We start from the raw sequence: 6,111 nt of genomic DNA, 5'->3' as shown, positions 1-6,111 counted from the left end.
AATAACAAGTGACGTGGTGCAAGAAGTACAAACTAAAAGTAATGCAAAAAAACAACACCTTGATATTAATGAGAAAATGCATTTAATTGACTATTCGCATATTCAAATGATACAGATATTCACTAGAATCACCACTTCCTACAGATGGTGTTGGGATAGTGGTGCGTTTTCCCTTATTATCTGCCTATGATTTGAACGCCAAATCGTTAAAATGATTGGGTGAGAATATAGTTGCGTTTGATGGTGCTTCATAAATATTGGTGTGCAACAGGACATGCAGTAGAGGGGCTGACACTATTTACAAAAGCTTCCCGTTTGAAAACCTGATTTATTTGAAACCATACATACACATAATGGGAACCAATGTAGCATGAAATTATTTTGACCATTCCAGGCGTGATAAAATATTTCTGCATTGCCTGGGATGTCTCGCCATTAATATTGAGCCCTCTTTCACCTGAGGCTATAGAGAACAAAGCTGAATCCATCTTTAAACTGCCAGTCTAAGAGAAAATCTAATTTCGTCCTCATTATGTATAAATAGATTTATATATATTTATATTTATCTATATCTATATCTATATCTATATATAAATCAATTTAATAATTGTATATATACATACTGTATGTATATATAAAAGCATACACCATCATATATATGTATATATATATAAATATATAAATAGAGATCTTACTTTTAAAGGCTTATGACTACATTACGCTGTGTTTTGATGCATATATCTCTAGTCAGTTGTACTGCAGTTCATATCAACCCGTATCTAAACATGTAACTACTGTACTGAGACCCAGTTCTCATGGACGTCACCACGGGTTGGCTCAAGCCATTGTTGATCTCCGCTCCGGAGCGTCTTCTAAATCTCTGCTCGCCACCGCCACGGTCGCCGCCCCTTCCTGCCAGCCCTCCTGTCTTGCATTACAACCCCGGCTGTTGAATAATTAAACAGCCCTTTGTTTACACTAATGAGTAACGTGAGTTTTGTTCTCTGAAATCTGAAAGGGCCTTGCCAGCTCTGAGGTCTATATCCTGTGCTGGTGACTCGTTACTTTCTTTTTAGGTCAGCATTATGGGATGGCCATGTGAAGGGGGGATAACTTTACCTGTGGCGGGTGAATACATGCCACCCTACAGGTCAGGGTAATCGTTAGCGGGACGAGGGGTGTCAACGACAATGCGTGCATGTAATGAGAGGAGCAGAGTGGGAGCGGGAGGAGGAAGAGGAGAGGAAAGAGGAAACCAAAGTGGTTTTATAATCAAAGCTCTCGACCCTGTCCAGGACGTGCAGTACACTATTACACAGAACCCGAGCAACCCAGGCCCGGCCCTCTTGCTCTCTCATAGCCTGATCCCCGGTGACCTGCTTCCTCCAGAATACCTGGTCCTATACGTTACCGTGAGTGACCCAGTGCTGGGGCTGCGGCAGTGTCCAGGTTGATTCCCTGGTAGCTCGGTGTGTATGTGCACCTCTATCAGTACAGTAGTGCTGCAGTGGAGTTTCCTCTCACTCTCCGTGTTGGGCTGGGATTACATATTGCAGTTCTGGAATGAGTTTTCCTTCACCCGCCCCTCCCATTAGATGTTGCTAGATACAGATAAATAAAGACATATCCACTAAATCCATCTGTGCATTTTCTTCCCCAGTCTCAGTCGGGTAGTCCGTATGGCTGATGTGAACTGAAGGCCACATCCACTCTGGGCACACACTCGCCCTTTTAACACTCATAGGGAGCCCCCCCCCCCCCCGCCCTCTCCACCACCACCTCCACCACCGCCACCACCACCACCACCACCACCACCACCACCACGCTCCATTGAATGTAATGCCTGTGCCAGCAGGCACCACTGACTCCATCAGTACAGTGAGAGCGACATGACGGCTGTTTCGCTACGTCATTTAAGATTCGAAGAGGACAATCACAGAGATCAGGCGTGAAGACAGCGTGTGTGTGTGTGTGTGTGTGTGTGTGTGTGTGTGTGTGTGTGTGTGTGTGTGTGTGTGTGTGTGTGTGTGTGTGTGTGTGTGTGTGTGTGTGTGTGTGTAATGGAATTGTTTTTCAATGTCCTCCGTCCATATACGGTACTCCCGGTGTGTCATTACCATGGGTGGTGCTTTGGTCATCAACGACGCTGGGTTCCGGGGTCTTTGATCACCTCAGCAGGTGGAGCGGCCGTTGGACAGTGGGCTGCCTCTCCGCACCACAACTATCAGTCTGGATTAGGTCTAGAGAGAGAGAGAGACAGAGAGAGACAGAGAGAATCAGAGAGCGAGAAGGAGGGAGAGAGAGAGAGAGAGAGAGAGAGAGAGTGAGAACGAGGGCGAGAGCAAGGAGCCCCTGACAGGCTACCACCAATGGAATCTGCTGACTACTTGGTACAGTTAAGTCATTTCAGTTAAGCTCTCCTCTCCTCCCCCCTCCGCTCTGTGGATCGCCCCCACCCCCCACCCCCCACCCGATGTCCTAGATGGCCTTGTTTGATTCCCCCTCGCTTTGAGAGTTTTTATTTCCCAATAAGCCCAGTAATAACTCCCAACCCAATCCCCCAGGCCGGACTGGACCAAGGTGACCTCAGGTCCCTGTCCCAGTGGCCCCCGCCTCCCCTCTCTGTTCTGGGTTGAAGCCGTCCCCGGGACCCTGACTTGGGGGCTCTCTGCTGTCAGTACGGATCAGAGCGGCCAGCGGAGTGCCGCAGGGCCGTCTTCATTTCACTTTCAGACTCTGTTTGAGAATCAGCCATTTTTCCTGATAACCCATTGTGCGGCGCTTAAACCTCTCCTTTCATCCAGAGGTTGGGCTGAACTGACTGGGCTTTGCCCCGCCTGAAACTCTGTAATTTATGGGTGCGGGCTATCCGCTGTGAACCTGTCAGCGTGTTATTTCTCTCTGCGCAAGCGAGCATTGTTTCACATCCTTACATCCTTCACATTTAAAAGCTAACCTTTTAAACCCGTTCTCTCTCTTGTGTTTTCCTCTCTCCCTCCCTCCCTTTTTTTCTGACGTCTCCCCGGCAGGCTTCTCAGTCCACTGCCGACTCCCAGCCGTGCTCGTGTCCATTAAGGTCAGGGTTTTTCAGCGGGCAGCAGCAGGACATGTAGTATTTATTCATCCACCCGGTCATCTTCTGAGTGTAGCATCTGGACGCTGGGACTGACTCTGCACTGTCCCGGTCGCGCTGATCGCCTGACAGGCAGGTGCTGTCCACTCTCCAGAAGGAGTGCTGACATCTCAGCTTTCTTTCCCTCGCCTCCACCCCGTCTTGGACTCTTTGATTTCTCTCTCTCTCTCTCTCTCGTCTCACTGCGTATTCTGTGTGTCGCGTCTCCGCACACCTCACACCTCAATGCCAAGTGCCAGGTTTCCTCTCTGATGGATGTCTTGGATGTCATCTAGCTCTGGTACCGTCCCTTCGCTGGGTGGATATGGACGGTATTGTCAACATTTCGCCCCTCTCTCTTATTGCGTTCCTCTGGGGACGATCGGTCTTTACCTTCACCCCACTCCTCCCCTCCCCCTCTGTGACCCGGCCATGATTCAAACTTCATGAGGCCATTAGCCAGATCTGGCCATAGCAACAGCTGGGCTTGGCGAGGTGTACCCATGTGGCGTTTGTAAGGCTTGGCTGGTCATATTAGAAACACTCATCAAGGCACTCTCATTTAATCACACTTGCTGTGCGGTGCTCTGTACTCGCTCTGTACTCGCTCTCTCTCTCTCTCTCTCTCTCTCTCTCTCTCTCTCTCTCTCTCTCTCTCTCTCTCTCTCTCTCTACCTGTCTTCACACCCTGACCTTTGCGTGGCTGTATACCTTTATCCACAACATTACCCAACTTTACCATGGATTCCATCCTGTTTTTCCCTCACTCTGAACCTCCACCCCCGCATCCTTTGCCTATGCTCCCCTCCTTCCCTCATCCCCTCATCACTCACTCACTCACGGGTCTCCTTTCGTTCTCATTACTCTGTGAATTATTCATGTTTGTGATTTGGGCCGTAGGTGGGTTTGCTTGATCGGACACTTATTCAGCCTGACTGCTGGGGCGAGGGCAGCTCAGCGGGAGCGCAAACATTGGTGTGTGTGTGTGTGCGCACGGCCATGTGTGTGTGTGTGTGTGTGTGGGTGTGTGTATGGTTTGATGTTGTGTGCGTGCGTTTGTGTGTGGGTGCAACTATATGAATGTCTCTGCTAGATTGTGTGTGTGTGTGTGTGTGTGTGTGTGTGTCTGGGTGTGCGTGCGTGCGTGCGTGCGTGCGTGCGTGCGTGCGTGCGTGCGTGTGTGTGTGTGGAGAACGCAGGGGGAGTTTTGAATTGGGATCCCAGGAAGATGAAGCCAGGCTGGGAGGTGGGGGATGACAGAGGGAGGGCAGTCCGGAGACTGACAGACCTGGTGATGTTGAGGCGCTACACGGGCGAGAGAACTGGCGGCGGCAGGTAGTGAGAGAGGCCCGGCGACCCCCAGTCCCCTGCCAGCCGGCCAGGCCTTTCAGGGGGCGTGTGCAGGGGAACTGGGTGAAGGGTCGTGATTGGTTTAGACTGCATCCACCCTGGCCAATAGGCTCTCTGCTAGTGCCTTCGTCTCACTTTGAAAGGGAAAGAGACGTGTGTTTCAAGCTGGAATGGATGGACGCCTACAGCCTTACGCTTACATGTGTTTTGTTTTGTTTGCTAGAATTATTGGAAATGATTCTGTTCTGTTCAAATCCTCAAATACATATAGTGTACCCCCCCTATCCCCTCTACCACTCACAAACCCACTGTACTGTCAATCCACTACTACTCCAATACGTGTGTAGAATGCATTTTCTATGTATTCTGTGAGTACATGAGAGACAGATATTGGTGTATGCTGTCCGGAAATGGCAGAATGGGAGAAAATAGAAAAAAAACGATGTGTCCTCTCACTCTCACACCTATAGAGTCCGTGTTCTATTCGTCTCGAACATATTGGACGGTACCAGAGTCCCCTCCACTGCCCACATCAGCGATGAAAACCTGCTCGAATCAGCTCGATCCGCTCTCTCTCTGGTAATTTCCAAAAAAAACCATAGCCTCATTATCTTGGAAGTCAAAACACATGAAGCCCTTCTGGGAATACCAATGCAGAAGAAGGCATGAGCAAAGATGACCTTGACAAAATATACACGCTCAGAAAGTAGACGTTGCATCTATAGAGGGGAACGGGAGTTCTGTGACAGATTGCCGACGCGACTGAAGAGGAGCTGTTTTCCCCTCCGCTGTGCGTCTCTGAACGAACACTGAAGCCATCCTTCCCTCCTCCATATACCCCTCTTATTCTTCTTCCTTTCCGTCTCTCTCTACTTCTTGATGTTGCCTCTCCACCCTCATTGTTTTCTCGCTGACTCAGACATAAACCACTAGGTTTGAGGTTTTTTTACCCTAACTCTGGGATGCGAGATAAGCACAATGCCTTGTTTGTTTGTTTGGGCGATGCCAACTTTTTCTTTGTTTCTACTGCATAGGGTTCATGTAGGAGGGAGAAGCTATAGTGTGACTTGAATGAGTGATTTATGGTTTGTAGCTTGTCTTATTGACACAGCGTGTCTGCTCAATCTGCATGGGTTGCACACCATTAGTCATTGTACCAGTGCACTGTCAAGGATTTCTCACTACTTCCTCTGGGAGGTTGTTTCAGTGCTTGTTGTTGTTGTTTTGAGTTGACTTGGTGCGAAGTAAAGTTTCATAGGGATCTACAATGGTTGCATCACTGTGCCTTACATTTTCTTGGCACGATCAGCATTTGTTTGGTGATAGGCAGTAGAAGCACAACCCCCCTTGCCAGGGAAGACTCTATGGAGTTCTTTCCTGTTATGTCGAGCTTGCTGTCCTGTTAAACACACACACACACACACACACACACACACACACACACACACACACACACACACACACACACACACACACACACACACACACACACACACACACACACACACACACACACACACACACACACACACACACACACACACACACACACAAACACACACACACATGCATGACAAAGTTTAGCTGCTGGCTGTTCTGGACCTGCAGATTATTAAATTGCACAACTCCATCACCGTTACTGGTTCAGT

The sequence above is a fragment of the Gadus morhua genome, chromosome 12, assembly GCF_902167405.1.
Source record: "Gadus morhua chromosome 12, gadMor3.0, whole genome shotgun sequence".
Classification (NCBI taxonomy): Eukaryota; Metazoa; Chordata; class Actinopteri; order Gadiformes; family Gadidae; genus Gadus; species Gadus morhua.
The sequence above is the reverse complement of the archived record's forward strand: the minus strand, read 5'-3'. Positions refer to the sequence as shown.